Source organism: Balaenoptera borealis (assembly GCF_965194805.1).
Source record: "Balaenoptera borealis genome assembly, chromosome: 14".
Lineage (NCBI taxonomy): Eukaryota > Metazoa > Chordata > Mammalia > Artiodactyla > Balaenopteridae > Balaenoptera > Balaenoptera borealis.
Window position 1 is genome coordinate 89226253 of NC_138875.1, and position 24809 is coordinate 89251061.

Consider the following 24809-nt stretch of genomic DNA (forward strand, 5'->3'; position numbering starts at 1 on the left):
AGAAAAACACAGACACAGAAATTACATAATTCAAGAACCAACTTAACAGGCTTTAGAAATGGAAATTATTGGCTCTGGGATCACTGACTTTCTAGGCAAAGCTCCACAAGTTATCTGAAGCCCTTCTCATTAGTCGCCCTGTAATTATCACTGGTTCTTTTGCAGTAGAAGCAACTCAAGCCCTGACATTCATCGGGCCAAACTGTTTCAGAGGCTCACGTGAGCACACTTTCCGATGCACGACGCCTACATGAGCCTGGACCCCTCTTGGCTGTTGCCTGTGAACAGAGGAGAAAGCAAAGGACTCAAGAGAAAGGGGTCTTGACTGTGGCTTTGCTGCACAGATCTCGAGAGAGAACAGGCAAGTCACTGAGCCTCTCCGCCTCTCCTGGACTGGTCTGAAGTAGGAGGGCACCAACCAAAGTATGGCGGCCCCCATCCAGTTCTAACAGGGCAGGGCACTCAGCTGCGGTCCATCCTGCTTCTGGACAAGAAGCCAGCTTGACATACACTCACCCTGAGTTGATGGACAGCCCCGAGGGAAGGGCTCCCTCAATTCCACTGCACCACCCAACTCAGGCCAGGCTGAGCGCCCCAGTTCAGCAACCAAGGTGTCTATGGCCCCGAGCCATTTGAAACTTCCAGGATCTGAGCAGTTTCGATTCACCCACGCGGCGATTTCATATGATTCAACCTAATACCTCAGAATTTCTTTTTCAAACATCAGAATATCATAGACCTCACAAGAGACCTCATTCCTTTATCAGGACTACGTTTTTCTTAACGTTCTGGAAATCCCTCAGGATTTATATTTTCAATAAACGTGTATTGTCACATGTGAGTTTTTCGTGAAAGTGAAGCACAGGCAGTGAGTTTCGTGCTCATGTTCAGGGTTGAAGCTTTCTCCTTCATCCCATCTCTGGGTACCACCTCCCCTCCCCCACTTTGCTGGCTACACTCCTGTGACTGCTCAGGCTGTGTCATAAATGTCACTTCTCTGGAATGCCTCCTTTGACTGCATGATTCTGCATTTATATGCACCATCGATGTCCTTCTGTAGATCTCATACTTCCCTATCATAGGACTTCATGCTGTTCTGTAATTCCCTTCATGCCCCAGTGGGTTATATGCAAGTGAGCTGAGATGACATATGACCCTTTTCTCTGCTTTATTCATACTCCTTAGAAGAGCACCCGACAAATACTAGCTTCTCAGTAAATATTTGAGAAATGAATGAATCAACAAATGAATTATGCTTCCAATATTACAAAAAGCAGATTATATTTTCACAGCAGGATTTTATATGCTGTCTCCTCCGTTGCCATCACTCTATAATTAGAATCCTCCATCCTTTTATCCCATGAAGAGCTCCACGTAATCTTGGTAATAAAAGACCTACATCCATCACACAGTGCCCCCTGATCCTTTTTTTTCTTTTTTAATGTCACTGGAGTAGAGTTGACTTACAGTGTTGGGTTAGGTTCAGGTGTACTGCAAAGTCATTCAGTTATACATATACATGTATCCATCCTTTTTCAGATTCTTTTCCCATTTAGGTTATCACAGAATACTGAGTAGAATTCCCTGTGCTACACAGTAGGTCCTTGTTGGTTATCTGTCTTACATATAGTAGTGTGTAGATGTGCATTCCAAGCTCCCAATTTATCCCTCTCCCCACCCCACGTTTCCCCTTTGGTAACTGTAAGTTTGTTTTCGAGATCTGTAAATCTGTTTCGGTTTTGTATATACGTTTTAAAAAATGATACAAATGAACTTATTTACAAAACAGAAACAGACTCACAGACACCCTGATTCTTATAAATGCATCTTGGCACCACTCAGGTTGTCATCACACCAGCCTGTCATTCACTGTAGACACTGCTGAAGCCAAATAGCCAGGTTAGATAGTTAAACATTAATACCAGACACCGAGGCTCCGTGAACTTTCCTGTTGAACATCTGACCCCTATTTGAGTACACCAAACTTAACTGTGCAACTAATTACATATTCCAAGGGCAATGGCTGTGGGTCCTCTGACTTTATTTGGGAAAGCAACCAGGGGAACACCATGGGCATCATTCAAAGGGAAGTCATTTCTAAGCTTCATTCCATGAAGAGCCTATTTGTCTTTTCGCCTGGTATCTGACCTACATGTTTATTGCTTTAAAATGCTCCAGGTTGTCCTAAAGCTAGTGTTATTTCCTTTTTCTGTCTTTTTTTTTTAAACAAAATTCAAAAAATAATGTTCCACCATGCACAGAATAGATTAAGAAGTAAAACTCATTATCCTCAAATCCCCACGGGGGTGGCTATTATAACCTACGAACATCAATTCCACATAAAAAAAAGAGCAAGGTATCAAATAACAAAGAAGTTGCAGGTGGTAAATCTCAATAACCCATTAAGAAAAAAAATTACATTTGATTTTGGTGCTGTGACTTTATATGCTTATTTGAAAGAAAGTGACATGTTCCCATCGTTAAGCAACGCAGTGACCTCATAGAGATTTTCTATTAATTTACCATTTTGAAAAAATAATTTCCCCTAAATAAGACTTTTACGAAATCTGAGAAAGACGGTGATTTGAGCACAGACCTTTAAAATTTCCCCTGAGCGGACTCAAAAGCAGTTAACTAAGGGAATATGGTAATAAGTAAAAATCTGCGTCTGTGTTGAATATTCAGTGCAAACTGCACGCCGTGGCCTGGGAGAATTCCTGAGAAATTACATGGGATACCAATGCCTCATGCAGAAAATACAGCATGGTGAGGGTTGCCAGATACAACATACAGGAAACCCAGTTATGTTTCCATTTCTAATTGACAGAAATGTTGCATGGGGCATGCTTATAATTAAACACAAAAACCAAATTTGTTGTTTATCTGAAATCCAAATGTTACTGGGCACCCTGAATTGTTGTTGGCTAAACCTAGCATCTCTAAGCATGACATCATAAAAGAAGACGACAGCCTGGTGGAACTACGCTGATATTTCTAAGAGCAAAGGCTCTAACAAGAGCAAGTGGAAACCAAATGGAAAGAAGAGGAACCCACTCCACTGTGTCAGGGAAATTCCAATGCACTAGACGCTACCCTCATTCAAGGGCAGCTAGAGAGAAGGCAAATACAGACGAAAAACACAAGGAGAATGAAATGTTTGTTTCATAAATAAAAACTGCAAAATCAAAGAAGGGCATTTGAAAGGGCACTGAAGAGATAGAGGAACAACAAAGCTTTGAAGGGTAGTTACCACAGAATACTGATGTATATTTTACACAGAATAACTTCTACGCTCTCGCTAATCAAGAAAATGCAGGACCCCTGTTATTTTATAATGAAATAAGACTAAGATGGAAGAAGATATGGCAGTATTAAAAGTAAGGGATTTAAAATGGTTTCAGAAGCAATAAAAAAGATATGAAAAAGCAGAAAATTGAATTTATCCTGTGAAAAAGAGAATTTGTGAAGCTTTCCCTAAAGCTAAATGGAAAAGACAAGAAATGAAAATGAGGATCAGTGGCAGGCTGCAAACATGAGACACATCAGATGTATATACAGATAATAGGGCTTCTAAGAAAAATAGCAGAAAAATGCAAAAGAAGCATCATTAAAAGACAAGAGAGAAAGGAAAACAGACCTGGGGTTAAAAATAAATAAATATTTCACTGAATTCCAAGGAAAACTGGAAACACCACCTTTTAGGTATTTCCTAAAGCCATTTCTTAATGTCAAGGATAAATAATTCTATAAGTGCTTATTTAAAAATAAAACAAAAAGGAAAAACTCAAACTGGCCTCAGTTGTATCTACTGTACAAAATTAAGTCTTAAAAATGATAAATATTTCCATAAATCTGATGGAGAATGTTCAAATTGAACAATTCTCTAACCTAGAGGTTTTCCTGATAATATGTGAGGACAGTAGAAAGATGCAAGGTTACATCCTATCTATCCCTCCTTAAGAAAAAAACAAAACAAAACACTGAAGCCTATTACTCAGGCAGCCAGGAGGTGGTTAAAGTGTAATATTCAGGAACAGGAAAGTCATGACATAAACATGAAAACATTTAAGCATCGAATAAATTCAAATACAGTTTTAAATGTAGGCAAAACCAACAAGGTCAAAATAGTTATTGATCAAAGAAAAACCATAATCCAAACATTATATTATTTAAAAATCATAAACTTGGTAAAAATGCCAAAAGAAACATGAAAAGAAAAAAAGTAAAAGGATACTAATTTTGTATATCCATAGAAGTGGCTTTATTTTTGTCAATGATAACCAAATAAATATATATTTAACTATAATTTTTTGTTTGTTAATTTTTTTTTTAAGAATTTCACTTTATTTATTTATTTATTTTATTTTGTCTGTGTTGGGTCTTCGTTTCTGTGCGAGGGCTTTCTCTAGTTGCGGTGAGCGGGGGCCGCTCTTCATCGCGGTGCGCAGGCCTCTCACTATCGCAGCCTCTCTTGTTGCAGAGCACAGGCTCCAGACGCGCAGGCTCAGTAGTTGTGACACACGGGCTTAGTTGCTCCGTGGCATGTGGGATCTTCCCAGACCAGGGCTCGAACCCGTGTCCCCTGCATTGGCAGGCAGATTCTCAACCACTGCGCCACCAGGGAAACCCCAACTATAATTTTTTACAAGTTTAAAATAAGGCTGTTTGGCTTACAAATTGGGAAGGGAGAGAGAGAAAGAGAGAAAACAGAAACAGCTCATTGAGTGATACATTGAAAACACAGAACATAGATCATCAAGAAAGAAAAATGATAAAAAGCATAAAATGTGATGAAAGGAGTAAGAACAAATTTGTTAATTATGACACTAAATATAAATGAGTTAAACTCTCCTGTGAAAAGACAAACACTGTCAGGATGACTCAAAAATTATAGGACAATGAGTTTAAATTGTCTGCAAGAGAACTCCTAAATACAGTGACTGAGAGATTTAAAAAAATAAAAATCTGAGCATAGACATTCCATAGTGGGTAAAAAAAAAAAATAGCACAACTTTAATATCAGAGGATAAAGTAAATTCAAGAGAAAAAATAACTACCTGGATTAAAGGTCTTAATTTTTATTGAAAGATACAATTCACAATGCATGTATAGTAATAAATATTTTAAGCAAAAATATATCTCCAAAATTAATATAACAAATCTCTTAAAGTTACAATTGAAAAATTGATAGTAACAATTTTTTTGGAAAATATTATATACCTCCTTTCCCAATCTCTGACTTATGAAGGATGGAAAAGTTAAGTAAGGCTAGGAAGTTATAAATAATATAAATTATGAGGTTGTAATTTCTACAAAGGATACTCTTATTTATACTGTTCATGGACTCTTGCTAAACCTCATATACAAAGCCACAAGAAAACCTTTAAAAAAAAATCACAAAAATAACTTAAATTGTATTCCATGATTCCATGAGCATATGTAATAAAAATATATGGCGCAGTGGTTGAGAATCTGCCTGCTAATGCAGGGGACACAGGTTCGAGCCCTGGTCTAGGAAGATCCCACATGCCGCAGAGCAACTAGGCCCGTGAGCCACAGCTACTGAGCCTGCGCATCTGGAGCTTGTGCTCCGCAACAAGAGAGGCCACGATAGTGAGAGGCCCACACACCGCGATGAAGAGTGGCCCCCGCTTGCCGCAACTGGAGAAAGCCCTCGCACAGAAACAAAGACCCAACACAGCCAAAAATAAATAAATAAAAATAAATCTAAAAAAAAATAAAAAATAAAATTTATATTTGAAAACAACAAAATCTTAACATAAAGAAAAGAAGACTTTCTATCTCCAGTAAAGTAGGAATAAGAATGCAGACCAAAACTCAAAACCGAAACAATATCCAACTTAATATGAATTGGATAGCTTTCCCCAAGAGTGAATGAAGGTCTCTTCATGGACCAGAAGGGTCTAAACATGCTTAGAATGGCAAGACCTGAGGATGTAGCAGACCCCACAATAGCTGTGGTTGATGGGGAAACCTTGGCACTTCCCTGTTTCCTGTGACCTTGCCTGGTCCCAGGTGAATGTGTCAGAGATAAGAAGGAAAGCAGATGGCTTTACTGAGAGCTGGGACACACTAGGTATTCTGTGAGCTTCACTACGTTCCTGAAAGCCCCAGACTGAGATGAGAGGTATGCCTCTAGGAACTTGGATTAGAGGTTGTTCAAGACACAAAGCCAAATCAAAGTTCCTAACTGGCTCAGCTCACCCCCCTTGCTCCTTCTTACTCCTGGGTACCGGGGCTGCCCTATGCAGAGATGAATAATCAACTGTCCCACCCAACACCTAACACATGCTCAGCTGATGCCTTGCACTTTGGAATCCACCAGAAAGGAACTCTCTCATCTTCCCTCCAGCAAATCTGACAGCAACTTAGAATTTGCTACCCATCTTTACCTATGATGAAAAGCATCTCCTTTTCCTTCAAAAATCAGTCTTTAAGGTCCAGCAACTTTTCCCTCTCAAGAGGGAATTCCACATCATCTATTTCTCCCTCTCAACTGGATAGCTCATGGCAGTATAAAAACCTAGTATACTCAAACTTCAGAAACAAACAAAACTGGCCTTTGACTCTGAATCCTTTTTTCTCTACCACCTCATCTCTCTGCTTCTCTGTATACACATAGGTAGGTATAGAGTCACTATTATAAATATGCTTTGTACCTGTTTATATTTATATGATCAATAATCATATAAACAGGTCAATGATTGTAGACAGCTCTGTAAACATGCATGCACACACAGACACACGCACAGACATACACACAGTGTTGTCTACGGTCACTGTCATGGGCCATATAATGCCTCCCGCCAAAGATACCCACAACCTAACCCTCACCTGTGAATACATGACCTTCATGGCCAAAGGGACTTTGCCGGTGTGATTAAGTTAAATGTTTTGAGATGGGAGATGATCCTGGTTTATCCAGTAGGACCAATGTCATCACAAAGGTCTTTATAACAGAATGTCAGGAGGTCAGAGAGGAAGAAGATGCTTCTTTCTGGCTTTGAAGATGGAGGAAGGAGCCATGAACTAAGGCATGGAGGCAGCCTCTAGAAGCTGGAAAGGCAGGGAAACGATTGTCTTCTGGAACCTCTGGAAGGAATGCTGCCTGGGGAATAATTTTAGACTACTGACCATTGCCTTTCTCTTTTAATGACCGGAAGTGTCATTTACGTTGTTTTATATTATTTTCCCCCTTTTGCAGATAAGGTAATCGAGAGTCAAAGGGACAGACAACTTGACCAAGGTCACACAACTGGTCAGCGCCCAGGGGGGACTGGAGAAGGTAGGTCTAGGGCAATGGTGTCTGGACCTGGCAGGCAGGTGCAGACTCGCAAGAGCTGATTCTATGCATCTCCTTCCAGCTCCACATCCAGTAACTTCAGGTGGGTATATGCCAATCGCCCATGGTGGGAGTGTTTACACTACGGACATTGGCAAACCCTACAGACCAGGTGTCCATCCTCCCTCCCATCAGAGCCAGTGATTAAACACTGATCCTGTTGGTCTGCTGCCTGGGATTGAATTCGCCACATTCCACTGTGATCCTATCACTTTTTCCATTATCATTAAAAAGATTTCCTTGGCTCTCCAACGACTCCCATGTGAAATGTACATTCTGTAGCTCAACGTTCAAAATCTCTGGGTATTCTCAGCCATCCTCCCTTCCCAGCTTCGGGATCTTGCTATCTGCCGCATCTAACCTACACTCCGACCAGACTGAGCGGTCATTCATCAAGTGCAACCCTAGGTTCCCTCTTCTGCCGTTCTCACCCTCCGGGTTGCCATGCTCTCTCCCCAAAGCAAACCTCTAACAGGAAAATGGCCATCTGTTCTAGAACACTGCATATGAGGGCCTCCAGATTGAAGAATCCCTCCCCATACACCCCAGCCAAATGGGGTCTATGTCTATGCAGTATTTTGATTTCTCCTTGGATGTGTAGCAAATTCTGCTTTGTATCACAGTTAAGAGAGTTCGTTTCCCCCACTAAATTATTTATTTAATGATAACACTTACTTTGTTCCGGACACTGTTCTATACTCTCTAGAATGATCAAAGAATGTAATACTCCCAGCACCCCCAGGCGCTAGGTGCTTTTTATCATTCTCATATCACAGTGAGGAAACTGAGATCCAGAGAGGTCAAGGGACTTGCCTAAAGTCACACAGCTGGTAAATGGCAGAGACAGAATTTCAACCCAACAGCCTGCCTCCTTTAGCACTAAGCAATGTGACCCTCAAGGAGGGATCCAAGGACCCAGCCCTGTTGCGTTCATCTTTCCATATTAAATCATGCTTTTGCCAGAAGGTGGCTTGAGTTTCAGTGGCACTATGCTTGATTAATTCCCAGTGGTACACAGAAAAACGTATTTTTAAAAATTGTAATTAGCCGTGCACCTCTCTTAATGAATACTGGAAAAATATAATTCGTACCTTAAGCCCAAGAGTCGTGCTTGTTATAGCTGAGGTTGACACAAAAATAGGTACTTTTTGGTGATTGGTCTACAGCGGCTGCTTGAATTTCAGGTCCAGGGCTTTCAGGACCTGCTGTTGCAGCAAAAGCTGGGAGATGACACGTGTGATGCCCCCAGAACCCAGCACAGAGTTGAACACATCTGGGGGGCTTGTCATGTATTCTTTAAGTGAGAAAATGTTAGATCCGGGGAAAGACACAGGTTGTCCCTTGGGATCTGTGTCAGGAAAGGGACACTTTTTGAAGACCTTGAAAAGAATTGCATCCCTTTTACCCCTTCCCCCCAGAACACTACGGGGGGAGGAGGAAGGGGTAAAAGTACAGGAGAAAGGTCCGTTTACAGAGATGAACACATTTACTTTATACACATGCTTAATTTGCTCTAAAACATTGAATTCGTTGCTTCCGGTATTTCAGAAGGGAATCTGTCTTCGTTTCTCAAGCACATTTTCATACTTTGGATGATTGAGGAAACTGGTATCTGACTGCAGCTTCCCAAAGGAGCCTGACAGCTAAAGAACGTAGCCGGCGGCAAATGCAGTAGATTTAAGTGTAGATTTAAGTGTGAGAAGCACTCTAGCTTAAAGAATAATTTGTTATGAGAAATGTGTTTGGAGGCTGTGGAGTTCTCTTAAAAGCAAGATACGTTTCTGTCTTTATTCGTCCTGTCATTCGTGGCACGAATAATTGTGCCAGGAGCTGTCCGAGGTGCTGGAGAGACGGGATTAAACAGAAGGAATGAGATCCCTATCCTCACGAGGCTGACATCCTAGTGAAGAGGGCAGATTCAAAAACACAAGTAAAGAAGTGAACTCATGTAATGTAATTTCACGCGGCAGGAAGAGCCACGAAGAAAAATAAACGAGGGGGCACAGATGGGAGCATGGCCAGTCAAGTAGGCCTGTAACCTGAAATAGAGAGGCTGTAAGGAGAGTTATACGTTCCCATATATATTAATCATTTTTAGTCCCTGTCAGCCTTTACATTTCTCTAGCTAAATGCAAAAGCCTGGAAATCGAATGGAAATTCAGGCAGCCTTAACCAGAGGCTTTCCACCCCAGGACTACTGAGGATTCTTTATTGCAGGAGGTTGTTTTGTGCATTGTTGAATATTTATCAGCACCCTTGACCTCAACTCACTAGATGCCAGTAGAACTCCCCTACCCTGTTGTGACAACCATAAATGTCTCCAGACATTGCCAAATGCCCCTCAGGGTAAAGTTGCCAGATAAACACACAGGGCATCCATTTACATTTGAATTTCAGAATAATAACCAATACTTTTCTTAGTGTAAGTACCAAATATTGCATGGGACATTCATAGTTTATGTGAAAATCAAATTTAACTGGACATTTTGTATGTTTATTTGCTATATCTGGCAACCCTAATTGGGAAGCAAAACCATTCCTATTAGAGAACCATCACTCCAGTTTTACAATTTAGGAAATTGTACGTATATATGCCACGTACGTATGTAAGCAGGCACGCGTGTCAGTCATGGATATATATGTTGAAAGGGCACATCAAATGCTCTGACCATCCAAAGTAGCGAAGGCATAACTGCAATGACCTTCCGGACAAAGTGAGTGTAGGAGACCCACTTAGATGAGATTCTATTACCAGAGTCTGAAAATAGAGATAAAATTCATGTCACACTCAACATGATATCTTTTTCCTTACAGACTTGACACAGAGTTTTTAATATCGCAGTGAAAAAGGCTGCCCAGAGTTCAGTCATAGCTACACTCTCATACAGGGCTCATGCGAAAGCGTAATTAGGGTCGTATTTCCAGGAGATGAAGACCTGGAAGTACCTAATACCTTCTCAATACCTCAGAGAAGTTGGAGTTCCCTTTCTCTCTGCCCCATTCATTGCATGCCTTGGAATCTATTCCTAGACATAAAAAAAATAAAGAAATGCTCAGAAAAGTTTGTATTGTTAGAATGTTCAGCGCAGTGTCAGGCTTAAAGTGAAAACTTAGCAACAGACTAAATATCCAGCAGAAAGTCTACATAACCACTACACATCTATTAAAACAGCCAGAATCCAAACACTGACAACACCAAAAGCTGGTGCGTATGTGGAGCAACAGGAACTCTCATTCAGCGCTGGTGGGAATGCAAAATGGTGCAGCCACTTTCAAAGACAGTTTGGCGATTTCTTATAAACCTAAACATACTTTTTCCATACCATCCAGCAATCATACTCCTTCATATTTACCCAGAGGAGTGGAAAATTTATGTCCACACAAAAGCCTGCCCAGGAGCGTTTACAGCAGCTTTATTCGTAATTGCCAACCTTGGAAGTGACCAAGAGGTCCTTCAATAGATTAATGGATAAACAAATGTATCCATTAGTGCATGCAAAAGTGAGGAGGAATCACATGTTAGAAGAGGGACAAGAGAGAAGGGGTCCGATTCCTAGGTGACCCCAGTGCGGCCACATTAGCTCGGATGTTTACGCAGGAGAGAATCGATTTCTAGTTTGTTTCAGCCACTGTTACGTTGTAGCGTCTGTTACTCACAGCTGAACCTAATCGTAGCTTTAAGACAGAGTCACATTTTTCTGAACTCTGTGTTCCAGCAATGGGCTCTCCATGTATGGCCCCCCGCACTGGAAACATCAATATCACCTAAGACTTTGTTAGAGATGCAAATTCTCAGGCGCCACTGCAGACCTACTGATTCAGACACTCTGGTTGGGACTCAGTAATCTTTGCTTGCACAATCCCCCAAGGGATTCTGATACGTGCTACAGTTTGAGAACCACTATTCTAGTCAATTTCCATAAAATGCTTCTGCTATATAATGTGCAAACATGCATGCATGACTGCAAACATACATAAAAATCCATCTGCAGAAGGATGTTTTGTGGTTGTTCAAATGGAGATCCCTCTTATCCCAGAGAATTTTTTTTTCCTAATTAAAAATTGCAAGTAAGCAGCATTTTTCTCAGTAAGTTCTACCAAGTGAAAGTGAACTAAAGTATCTGGCTCACCCAAAACCCGGTGACTCTCAGAACAGCTATCATCGTAGGGGCAGAGGCAGGGAGAGGTGCTAGAATCAGGGTAGCATTCATCATTCCCACTTCTACCCAGGGAGAAACTGAGCTCTGAGCAAATCAATAAAGTGACGTGTAGCCAGGTGCTGTACGTTCTATAAGCACATGAATCAGTACAATTCTACTTGTAATTTACAAAGATAGCAGTCGTTCTCGGTGATCATTGACCTTAGCTGACTCTCTTGCCAGCAAAAAAAAAAAAAATTAAATTAAAAAAAAAAAATTGCAAGACTACTTCAAATAATGTGTGTGGAAGAGCTCTGGGCTCCTAGGAAGAAGGGGGGGGGATGGTGATAAATCCAATGTAATTTTTTTACGATGTAAGCAGCCAGGCATACTAGACAATCTGATTTAAGAAAGTCTGGCCCCATCTACACCTGGCATGTTTCACTTGAGCTTCTGCATACAAATTCCGTAGCTACTCTGATGGTCTTATCTGGTAACTATGACTGAGAGGGAGGCGTGTGAGTTCTGGCCGTAATTTTTGAGGTTGCAAAGAATCAAATGCAGAGAAGAGAAAAAAAAAAAAAAAACCTCCTGCTGTCACTGGGTGCAGGGCTTCTCACCCTCTGGCCGTCATCGGAACCACGTGAAGGGCTTGCCACGCTGGGGGCTTCACTGCAGAGCTTCTGATTCAGGAGGTCTGGGGTGGGACCCAGGAATTTGCATTCCAACAAGTGATACTGACGCAGCTGGTCCAGGGGCCACACTTTGAGAACCACATACTTCCTGCATCCTAGGCCTGGAAACTCACCTGAGAACTGTCCATATGGGTGGACAGAAAAGGTACCCTGAGATGCCTTGTAAGGCCATGTACAATGTCCTGCTTGACAAGGCTGTGGCCTCTGTCTCCGGCTGTGGCATCCCCCCCCCCCGGTCCACGCCCCTCCATGCACACTGCCCTTCCTGCCCTTTCTCAAATGCACTAAGCTAACTCCTGCCTCAGGGCCTTTGCACTGGCCCCTTCTTCTGCCTGAAAGGCTATTCCTTTTACGTGGCTAACTCTTTCTCCTCGTCCAGGTCTCAGCATTAGAAGCACCTCCAAGAGGCCTAAAGTAGCCCTACCTGGTCACTACCTCATGCCCTGCTTAGTTTCTTCCCATCTTACATTGTCTTTCCTATTTGCTTTCTTGATTAAACCTGAAGACCCCTCCCTTCTTTGTTGGGTCCTTGGAGCTGAGATCTGACTCGACTTGTTCAGGGCTATGGGTTCAGGACCCAGAACAATACCAGGGAACAGAAGGACATTAATTAAATGTATGAGTGAAAGAATAAACAAATGGATAAATGGAAGGATACCGGGCAAACAACTCAAAGCCAATCTCTCTCTCTCAGGGTCAGCAGCTCATTACCCCCAGACCTGCCCTTGAGATGGTCGTCGCTGCTGAACCTTCCTGAAAGCCCGATGAGATAAACCCTAGTGAGGAAGATGCCACCTGAATACAGAGCATTGACTTCATTTCTCATATCTGACCTCATGACAACGCCTAAGCACCCCCGACAGCCGGATACACACGCTCAGCATGTAGGGAGAGTTCATTAAGTTGCTTATATTAAAACTGGCAGAGGGTCACATCTCATAATTTTTAAAAAGTGTTTTTATATTAACGTTTAATTAGTTCAGGGATTAAAAGCCCCACAAACAACGTTTTTCTCCCTCTCTGTTTTCTGAGGGCCAAGTCGGTTTGAGCGATTTAATCAATATACCAAATTCTCTGAAAAAGGGTAAGAGATAGAGAGGGAATGAAAAGGCAAGATGGAAGAGAAGGAGGGGGAGGAGGAGATGGGGATGGAGGAGGAGGAGGGAACGACAGGGAAAGAAAAATAATACCAACAGGAAATGGCAACCAACTGCCATCTCCTCCCTGAAGTTCACTGGAGCCCAAAGGCAGACCTACAATCAAAGACAAGTCAAAAATGCCAGCAGCAGTACAGGATGCTTGGAGGAGAGTTTATCTAGTAGAAATGGGGGCAGAGAAAAAAAATCTGTGCTTCAGTGGAAACTATGCACACTATTCCAGGTTTTCAGATTCTGATTCTATGGGAGCTATTTTACAAGGCTGTAGAGAACGGATAGTAATTCAAAATAATTCTTGTCTATAGCTATGCAAATCAGCTCTCTCTGGAGGAGGGACCACCCCTCCTCCACTGCTGGAAAAGTCAGGTTTGTGTCTGCACACATGCATTTCGACATTCCTCCTGTGTTTCTTTGCCTTCTCCTTTGGATCGCCTATCACATCTACTGGGTGTCCTCATTTCATTAATGAGTTAAATAAAAATTTAACACATGTTCATTTTATATCTGTAGGAGAGTCATGGCTTTACCTCTTTCTGGAAATTATCTTTTAACAGGGAAGAAGAAAAGAGACTGTAGGCGTCTTCCAGGTCCCATGCCTGTGAGGATATGAAATTTTCAGATTCGCTCCGCTCACTCCTGCCAAACACATCTGCACTCTCCCGAAATTGCTCGCCTCGGTACCATCGGGATGTCCCATGAAGACCCAGCACAGCATCAAAGAAAGAAAGAGAATCACAAAGTATAGCCCGTGTAGGAAGCCATCATGATCATCCCAGAAAAAAAGTGAAAGAGCTTCCCTGGTGGCGCAGTGGTTAAGAATCCGCCTGCCAATGCAGGGGACACGGGTTCGAGCCCTGGTCCGGGAAGATTCCACATGCTACGGAGCAGCTAAGCCCGTGCGCCACAACTACTGAGCCCATGTGCCACAACTACTGAGCCTGCGCTCTAGAGCTTGTGAGCCACAACTACTGAGCCCGCGCTCCGCAATAAGAGAAGCCCCCGCTCAACGCAACTAGAGGAAGCCCACACACAGCAACGAAGACCCAACGCAGCCAAAAATAAATAAATTAAAAAATAATAATAATAAATTTTAAAAAAAAGAAAAAGTGAAAACCTCGTCTGATGAACGGGACTAATACATTTCCAAGCAGAAAATGATCATTATGTCTCACGTTTTAATGTCCAAGTTCCCAGAGGTAAGAGTTCCTAATTCCCAAAGGGGAGATACAGCAAGATGACCCAGAAAGATTGAACTCGGGTGGCCTCGGCCTGCAGCTGCTTGAAGCAGGGTTTCGGTTCCCGGCCGGTGATTGAAGTCAGGTCGCGGCGGTGACAGCACCGAATCCTGGCCACTAGACCAGTGGCCAGTGACACGGCCCTGGCCCTACGGCTTTGCAGAAAAAGAATTCCCACAAAGACGGAAAGTAGTGAAGTAAGTAAAGTGTTTATTAGGAGAAAAAAAGAGTATAGTACGTGTGGATAGACACACAGGCGGCTCAGAGAAAGAGTCACACACCCTCATGGTAGTTTAAATCACTTACATGGGGCATTTCTTCTGGGTTTCCTTTGGCCAATCATTTTGATTTGCCTGGTTCAAGGTCCGCATTTGGTCTAGCTCAGGATTTTCCCACGCGTGCGCGCACATCTCTCAGCCAAGATGGATTCCAGCGCAGAGGACTCTGGGTAAGTGAGCATTAGTCGGCATCACTGCCCCTTCGACCTCCAAGGAGCCTTTCTGCACATGTGTAGTCGGGGAGGTCTCCTGACTTCGACAATGAGGAAGATGTGGTCTCTTATCTTCTATCAGGTCAGGGCCCAGCCTCCTCTCTCAGTTGTCCTGTTATTCCCGGCTCGGAGTATCGGTTCACAGGGAACTCAAACCGTTTGCCCTGAGGGCCCATCCGTCTCCTGCCTCAAGATGCCCATCCTCGGGAAGATTTGGGAATCACTTCTCTATTCTGAGCAGCTTCAGACTGGCCGTCTCAAGTGTGATTTGAAGGCAATTGTAAAAAACATGAAATTTGTACAGTCTGAAAATAATGCAGCTAGCAAAAGGGCCATCCCCTGATTCAAAGGGCCACCCCCTGATTCAAAGGGCCACCGGATGATAAGTGAGGTCCTCCAAAACAGGTGATGTGACTCAGTTACCTGGAAAGGTAGATGAGCTCTGACTGGCCAGCTGCATAGAAAAAGCGTTTCAGAAGTCTAGTGAGGAAGGGGGTGCTTCCTGTGAGGGTAATGGTGACCCTCCCTGAACAGTGAGTTAACTAACTAGTTAAACAGGAGCATACATCTGTTTGGAAACAAGGTCCACTGAATTTAGCTCAGAAATTAAAAATCTTAAAACGAGTGTTAACGTAATTGACCAAATTTTCTAAAAAGTGTGGTAGGTAAAAGAATGTCCCCCCAGAGGTGCTCACCTCCTGCCCCAGCACCTGTGAACATGCACCTGACGCAGCAGAAGGAACTCTGTAAATGTAACGATGGTAAGTACCAGGAGGTGGGAGGTCACCTTGGAACATCTGCGTGGGCTCGATGCCATCACAGGGGTCCTTCAAAGTGGAAGAAGTATGCTCTGTCCATCGATGTAAGAGGGGTATTAAAGTCCCCTACCATTATTGTGTTCCTCCTTTCACGTCCTTTAATATCTGCCTTATATATTTAGGTGATTGCCAATATACAGAAGCAACCTAACTGTCCATTCGCAGGTGAATAGATAAAGATGTGGTGTATATATACAATGGAATACTACTCAGCCATAAAAAAAAAAGAATGAAATTTTGCCACTTGCAGCAACATGGATGGACTTTGAGGGCATAATGCTACATGAAATACGTCAGAGAGAGAAAGATAAATACTGTGTGATATCACTTGTACGTGGAATCTAAAAACTACAACAAACTAGTGAATAGAGCAAAAAAGAAGCAGACTCATAGATACAGAGAACAACCTAGTGCTTACCAGTGGAGGAGAGGGGCAATAAAGTGGTGGGGGGAAAGAGGTACAAACTATTAGGTATAAAATAAGCTACAAGGATATATTGTACAACACAGGGAATATGGCCAATATTTTATAACTATAGAGTATAACCTTTAAGAATTGTGAATCACTATATGGTACACCTGTACCTTATACGTTATTGTACATCAACTATACTTCAATTTAAAAAAAGTGGAAGAGTGAGGCAGAAGTGGAGGTCGGAATGATGGGATAGGAAAGACTCAACCCACTGTCACGGATGTTGAAGAAGGTGGCAGTGAGCCAGGAGCCCAGGAATGCAGGCGGCTTCTAGAAACTGGAAAAATCAAGGAAACAGATTCTCCCTGAAAACTTCCAGAAAGGAATGCAGCCCCAATGACATCTTGCTTTTTAGCTCAGTGAGACCCATGTCAGACATCACAAATTTCTGTTATTTCAAGCCACTAAGTGTGTGGTGATTTGTTACAGAAGCACTAGAAAAGTAACACAGCTGCCAATGATGAATTAACAGGGGGACCAATCCGCATGATCATAGCATCTGTTTTTCAGGGACATTCAGCATCCGGAGCTAGGAATGGAGCAGGTAAACACTTAGGTGGAATTCTGCTAGGCCTGCAACTAACATGCAAGACATCTTTGCGTTAATTAGAAACGTGTCCCTCCTTCCAGGCCAGTGGTCTCATGGCAGACAGCACAGCTCACAGAGTGCAACACAGACTGGCCTTTTAGCTCCACGAGTCCTCTAGCACGGGAGTGCTTGTGCAGTGCACAACCTGAACAACCACACACAGCAGCCCGGAGAAGGGATCATGCCACGCACCTTCGTCACAGAAAACTATTTCTCTCCATGCAGGTGAAGAAAATTAATCTGCATTCTAGAGAAGAGGGGCACTTGGTTTCTTATGTGCTGTGCAGGGGACACGAGTTCGAGCCCTGCTCCGGGAAGATCTCACATGCCACGGAGCAACTAAGCCCGTGCACCACAACTACTGAGCCCATGTGCCACAACTACTGAAGCCCACGCGCCCAGAGCCCGTGCTCCACAACAAGAAGCCACCACAATGAGAAGCCCACACACCGCAACGAAGAGTACCCCCCGCTCGCAATTACTAGAGAAAACCCGCGTGCAGCAACAAAGACCCAACGCAGCCAAAATAAATAAATTTAAAAAAAAAAAAAGTGTCTCTGCACATAAATGGGTCAGGACGCATATTCCCAAGTGTTTGGTAAGTGTTGCTTGCTTGCTTGTCTGTTTTTTGAAAGCTGTCAGAAAATCCAAATCTAAGCAATGTAAGCAAGTAAGCAATTTCTTTTACCCTAAAATCTAAAGGCCCCAGAGGCATCCAAAGTGAGAGAGTCCAGGTACACTAGCAGCACCATCCCTCCTATCTGTCTCCTCCAAAATGAATGGACCTATTTTCAGGGTGGCTCACTGACGCCAGCAACCCCTAGCAGCTCCTGGCTTATCTTCTCCCAGGGTCCAACCCAGTGAAAATAGTAGCTTCTCTTCCTTAAACAGTTTAAAATCCCAGGCCTGATGATCATTGGCCCAGTGTGGGTCATGTGCTCGTGACTCAGCCAAACACAGTGGCCAGGGAAATGGAATATGCTACTTGGCCAGGCCTGGGCCACATGTCTGCCCTGACACGGGTGGAGTCATCCCCACATGTGTCCCTAGACTGAGGCGCTTGGGCAGGGGTATAGGAGGGTCCCCAGAGGATGTCAAGGAGCTAAGAAAAACATTAGTGTCTGCTACATCATGTTGCTGTGAAAGTTTTATTCCCAGTTCAAATACCTAAAACTGGAACAGGCCTGGTGTCCTTATTTTATCCATTCTGATACTCACACTTTTGCACTTCGGTTTCTCTGAAATCAGTTTACTTATAAAGGTATTTTTTACAGGAAAAGTGAGGAAGAGAAGGAAGAGAGAGAAAGAAATATCTTTTGTGTGTTTGCAAAGCGTCAGGCACTTTTTATTTCTGATATTGTTCGGCGCTCGTATAATATGAGAGTAAGGAGTTTATTATCTCCATTGAGCAGTTAGGAAAATTAAGGCTGAGAGAATTGAAGATGTGCAGCCCACTGAGCTTGAAAGTGCCCGAGCCTGGATTTGAAGGAGGCTGTCTGATTCCAGAATGTGAGCTCTTTACCTCTAATATGCCCAGCTTCACAGCAAAATGGGGATTGATTTATTATCAAAGTACTAGTTAGGGTATTAGAAAGAAGTAATTTCCTTTCTACTCATCTCTGAGGATAAATATAAGTTAGAGAAACCACCACACCCCAACACACACAAATTGTTAATTTATTTTCCTCCTAATTTACGTCCTTTTAATAAGACAAGGAATAAACAGCCAATAATTAACTCATTTTCTACCACCATTTTAAGAAAAAAAAAATAGAACATGAAAATTAGGCAGTGAAGGGAAAGTTAAGAAAACAGGCTTGGGGCTTCCCTGGTGGCGCAGTGGTTGAGAATCTGCCTGCCAATACAGGGGACATGGGTTCGAGCCCTGGTCTGGGAAGATCCCACATGCCACAGGCCCGTGAGCCACAACTACTGAACCTGCGCGTCTGGAGCCTGTGCTCCGCAACAGGAGAGGCCGCGATAGTGAGAGGCCCGCGCACCGCGATGAAGAGTGGCCCCCGCTTGCCGCAACTAGAGAAAGCCCTCGCACAGAAACGAAGACCCAACATAGCCATAAATAAATAAATTAAGAAAAAGGGGGCTTCCCTGGTGGCGCAGTGGTTGAGAGTCCGCCTGCCAATGCAGGGGACACGGGTTCGAGCCCTGGTCTGGGAGGATCCCACATGCCGCGGAGCAACTAGGCCCGTGGGCCACAACTACTGAGCCTGCGCGTCTGGAGCCTGTGCTCTACGACAAGAGAGGCCGTGACAGTGAGAGGCCCGCGCACCGCGATGAAGAGTGGCCCCCGCTTGCCACAACTAGAGAAAGCCCTCGCACAGAAACGAAGACCCAACACAGCCAAAAATAAATAAATAAATAAATAAATTAAAAAAAAAAAAAAAGAAAAAAGAAAAAAGAAAAAAAAAGAGAACAGGCTCTAGGTCAGGCGGCCCGGGCTTCCGCCCAGTATAACCATATGCTAGCTTTCTGTCTTGCTCGCTGTGTAACTTTGGGAAATCATTTAATCACTTAATCATTTAATCATTTAATTAAATTAAATTTAATCATTTAAGAAACTCTTATCCTCAGTTTCTTTATCCCTAAAATGGGGATAATAACAGCATGTGCCTCATACAGTTGTTGAGAAAATTCCATGAGTTATTTCATGTAAGTGCTCAATACACATGAGCTAGTATATTATAAATCTGACTGTTTTCAGAAATGGTAATCGGGCCATTCTGTTGAAAAACCCACCAGAAGGTACTGACATATTCAAGACATAGCCTAAAAGAATAAAGAGGTGAAAACTTGTTAGATCCAGCTCAGTTCCATAATAGAAAAATGTATTTCCTAGAATAGAAAAGATGCTCGAGTCTAAAAACAAGACTAGAGGCATACCATGATTTACAACACAATTACAAAATATTTTTCAGTAGTTCTCCCTCGAAAGGTCGGAATCCAGATGAATGACAGACACAGGGAAAACCTTAATGGTTTGTTTATTTATTTATTTATTTATTTATTTATAAATTTATTTATTTTTGGCTGCGTTGGGTCTTCGTTGCTGCGCACGGGCTTCCTCTAGTTGTGGCAAGCGGGGGCTACTCTTCATTGCAGTGCACGGGCTTCTCATTGCGGTGGCTTCTCTTGTTGCGGAGCACGGGCTCTAGGCACGCGGGCTTCACAGTAGTTGTGGCGCATGGGCTCAGTAGTTGTGGCTCGTGGGCTCTAGAGCACAGGCTCAGTAGCTGTGGCGCATGGGCTTAACTGCTCCGCGGCATGTGGGATCTTCCCAGACCAGGGCTCAAACCTGGGGCCCCTGCATTGGCAGGTGGATTCTTAACCACTGCGCCACCAGGGAAGCCCAACATTTTATTTTTACCATCAGATATTTCTTCATATAGGACACGTTTCTGTGCGCCTCAAGAAACATACAGTGTTTCCCATACGGGAAAAAGTGCTTTTTAAAGCACCGAGTTCTATAAACATCGGGTAGCTGAGATGCTCTGAAAATGATTCCGTTAAGTTATTTATTCTACCAGAAAGTGCTTATTTGAGAGCCCTGGGTCCTTCTGTGAAGTATTTGCCTAAAACACTACCCACCATCATTTCAAACCTTTGATTAAATGTTATGCCTCTCGGTGACAAGTTTATTTCACGCTGACAGAGGAAATACCTGGTTCTAAACGTACGTCAGTATTTTTTAAACAGGGCTTTGGAGACTGACTTGCTTGTTTGTTTACTGCCTTCTTCAAAGCTATTTAATGGCTGGAATTTGCCAATCAAATTTTATAACCAGTGGTCTAGACCCATTATTCACTGCCCCACCCCCCGACACACACACACACACACAAGTTTCAAGTGGGCCATTAAGGATACATAATCAAGAATACAGTAAGTGTTCTAATAGGACTAGATTTTGGAGTCATCCTCCGCGTGGAATGGATCCACGTTAGACGTGTGATACACCATGAGATAAAGACAACGTTTTCGTAGAACGCTGCACACGTGAGTGATGTCAGGCTAAACTCAACAATTTTCTAACTAAAAGTGTTGACATGACTCTGTGATGGTCCTGGTAACTGAGATGTGTAAAGAACGGAACCACACCTAGGACTGTCCTACTCGCTGAAGAATCCAATCACAAGGGGGCTACCTCCGCATAGTGCTTTGCGTGGAATTTGACAGGAAACAAAAGGAGGGCAGGATGCCCTTATGCTGTCATGTGATAGGAAAAAACAAATCTCCCTCCATATTGGATGTGTTTCTTTCACTTTAACCTTTGTATACTATTGCTTTTGCTACAAGAATGTTGCTTATAGCCTGAAATATACAGGAGAACCCATTCTCAAGGCTCTGACCTTTAAGAGTATAACAATTTTCCATTCATACAGAGATAAAAAGTTACAGAACAGAGAATAATATTTGCCTTGGAGATTTACCTGAACATGGTGGCCTGACCTACACGCACAGCTGCAAGAACAAAGGATTCCAGCACCAAGAAGTTTGCAACAAACAACCATGCCCCTCCCTCACCTGGCCTTTAAAAATGCTTTGCTGAAACCCTTTAGGGAGTTCAGGGTTTCGGGGCACGAGCCACCCGTCTCCTTGCTTGGCCCTGCAATAAACCTTTCTCTGCTCCTAACTCCAACCTTGCTGTTTGTTTGGCTTCACTGTGCGTTGGGCGCACAAACTTGCATTTGCTAACAGTCACCTTCTCTTGGTGCCCAGAAATAATCCATGTCACTGTGTTTCTAAAAACAAGAACTTAATTAGGGTCCTGCCCAGAGAGGAGAGGGCCATTCTAGTGGGTCCTTGAACCTTACTATTGGAATCGAACTGGGAGGGGGCACTCCTTGGCCAGGGGGTACTCTGCTGATGTTCCTAGATGAATCTCCTAATCCCTCCCCAATTGATCACCGAGAACTGGGTCCCGGGGTTTGCCAGCTGGGATGCTTCAGTGACAGATGACTATATAGGATGGGAGTGAGATGTGCAGAACCTCGTACCCATCGTGCATCCTGCATGTATAGACCCTCAGAATAAAGTCCTGATGGTGACACGGATGTGAACAACCATCATAAATGCATCCCATGAGAGGGTGCATTAGTGAGAACCTCCCACCAGGAGGGTCTTCCCACTGGGCTTTCCAGTGGGCCATGCTTCTTACGCAGAAGGTATAAACTTATGTCACAAACCTGGGTCCCAGGAAATCTTATTTTCTTAATCTGTCTATTAACACAATTTCATTGCCTTTGTAGCTCCTCATTCTACTGTGTGGTGTAAACTGAATTCCAGCCCATCTGTAATTTCCCAATGTTGTGTGCAATTTCCCTCGTGTGTTCAGGTGATAAATCCCCAAGAACCCAGATAACTAATCATCTATTTTGATCCCAGGCTGCTTTTCATATGTTGACGAATCTGATTGATTTCTCCCTCTCCCATATCAATAAGCCATTAGTTTCCTAATTCCTCCCTTCCAGGGAAAAAACGATGGGGTCCCTGAAGAGCAAGCTGCAGCTGAAAACACACAATTGGCTTGAGAATCCATCCAGACCAGGCAGAGAGCACCACTGGCTCATGGCTTAGCATTCGGTGAAAACTGAAATGCCAAATGCTTGTCGTTCTTCCCCCAGCTGGTGCCACACCCACCTGAGACCACCCCCCCAACTACATGCACCTGTCCCATTAGTGACAAACTCCATGTATTAGTTTGTTTCCTGCAAAAGGCTTTTCCACGTCTCCTTCACCACCAGAATATCAGACTGTAAGAAGGTAACATCCTGAATATCTCAGGGGTGATTTAAGAAATGTGTGGTCCTCCATTTCTTCATCTGGATGACCAACAGCCCTGACACAGCTTCCCCGAGTAGGGAACATTTAAATAGAGGCCCAAATGAAGGTAGGAAGTGGCCACACAAATGCTGCTGGAGATGCTTTCCAGGCTGGGGAGACAGCAAGTGCAAAGGCCCTGAGGCAGGAGCAACCCCACCCAGCTCATCAAAGGCACATGAAAAAAGTGAGGGTGTCTGGATGGAGATGCAAGAGGTACAGAGAGAGGAGGATGAGGTCAGACACAGCCATGGGCCAGACCAAGCAAGCACCATGAAGATGCTGAACTTTATTCTATGACTGACTAAAGCCCTTGAAGTATTTGGAGCCAAACTAAAGCGATGGAATTTATGACCAAAAGGGTCTCTTGCTGGGCAGGCAGCTGGGTTAGGAAGCAACAGCAACAACAAATTCCAGGGGTTCAGTGTGGATGGCGGAGGTGGTAAGAAGTCATTAAATACTCCTAATTCAGCAAATTCAGGGAGGAGGTCTGGGGATCCTTCCTTAGCTGAATACATTTGCCCAAAGAGCGGGAGCTCCATTCCCATCTCCAACCCTCACTATCAGCATCCCTGACTCTTAACAACAGGGCTGAGTCATAGCAGGATTCTCAATCCTGGCAGCAGGTCTGGCCATTTTAAAGAAATACAAATGAACTTACAAAACAGAAACAGACTCACAGACTGACAGAAAGAACTTATGGTTACCAGGCCGGAAGGGTGGGGGAAAGGGATAGTTAGGGAGTTTGGGATTGACATGTGCACACGGCTGTATATAAAATAGGTAACCAACGCGGACCTACTGTATAGCACAGGGAACTCTGCTCAATACTCTGTAATAACCTAAATGGGAAAAGAATTTGAAAAAGAATAGATACACGTACATGTATAACTGGATCACTTTTCTGTACACCTGAAACTAACAAAACATTGTTAAGCAACTATGCTCCGATATAAAATAAAAAGTAAAAAAAATAATAAAATATATGGGAGAAAAAAAAAAAAGACATACTAATACCCACTCCCACGCCCATACTGATTTCTTTGTATGGGTGTAGCCCAAATATAGAATTTTTAAATATTTCCAGTTGATCCTGAAGTGCAGCTGAGATGAGCAGCCCACGACCAGATGGTCTCCAAGGTTCCCTTTTCGATCTCTTAGGACAACAATGTGATTGTCCCCATTTTAGTGACTCAAAGACCAAGACTGAAAACAAAACAAAGCAGAACAAAATAACAGGGATATGTATGTCCAGGTCAGAGAGAGAGTAAGAGGGCTGGCTGCAAGCCTGTGGGTCTCTCCACTATCCCTCCACGCCACCCACGGTTTATGTCACTAAGATCTGGTTACTCAGCACAAGCCGTTTTTTTTCCTAAAGTGACTTGTAATCAAATTAAATTAACAACTCAAACGTGGAACGTTAAGTGTGGAAGGATTGATAGGTTATCACTGGAAGAAATTTTGAAACTGCAACCTTAAAAGCCTGACATATTTTTTGAACTGATGCGGGGGGAAAAAAAAAGAGCAAGGAGACCCCTATTAGCATTGCAGACAGCTAACCCTGCCCTGGTTTATGCAATCTTCTTACTCTCCCTCACCCATCCTTTTCAATCAGGAAATTATATTCTTTTTTGATCATAGGCTGTATCCAGCTTGTCAGCATTTCTCTACCAGGACCATTATGCTGCCTCTATTTCTGCATCTCTTTTGTAGAGCATGTTAAAAAAGTTTTTTTGAAAGAATGGGTAAGAAACCAGAAGGATGGCAGCCCGTTGAGAGCATTGTCAGGGCTGGGGGCGGGTGGAGAAGGGTCTCCTAAGAGTCCCCCACTTCATTCCATCATAAAAGAAGAATACAGACGCAGAAAGTAAAGAATGCAATATGACATGATGCCTGGGGAATCCATCAGTCCAGAAGCTTTGCTAAAACCAGAACAGAAATAAAATATTCCCTGTTTTCTTGAAAGCGTTATCAAAGACATTCACATCTAAGAGTATTTTTTCTTGTTTCTCAATT

The 24809-nt window shown here is 43.2% G+C and overlaps 1 protein-coding gene, 1 long non-coding RNA gene and 1 pseudogene across 3 annotated transcripts in view; 1 reads left to right on the top strand and 2 right to left on the bottom strand.

The window, feature by feature from the left end:
* The window catches only part of LOC309610411, a 334801-nt gene extending 314676 nt beyond the window's left edge, over nucleotides 1-20125 (top strand). The window contains exons 2-3 of the long non-coding RNA XR_014233917.1: nucleotides 17514-18776; nucleotides 19396-20125. This is a non-coding gene — a long non-coding RNA (uncharacterized lncRNA). The remainder of the gene's footprint in view (nucleotides 1-17513; nucleotides 18777-19395) is intronic.
* Nucleotides 1-24809, bottom strand: part of TMEM132D (transmembrane protein 132D) — a 679902-nt gene that overhangs the window by 500936 nt on the left and 154157 nt on the right. The gene's annotated exons all lie outside the window — the stretch shown is intronic.
* LOC309610394 (cytochrome c oxidase subunit 6A1, mitochondrial pseudogene) overlaps nucleotides 1-24809 on the bottom strand; it is a 571916-nt pseudogene that overhangs the window by 320251 nt on the left and 226856 nt on the right. The window lies entirely within an intron of this gene.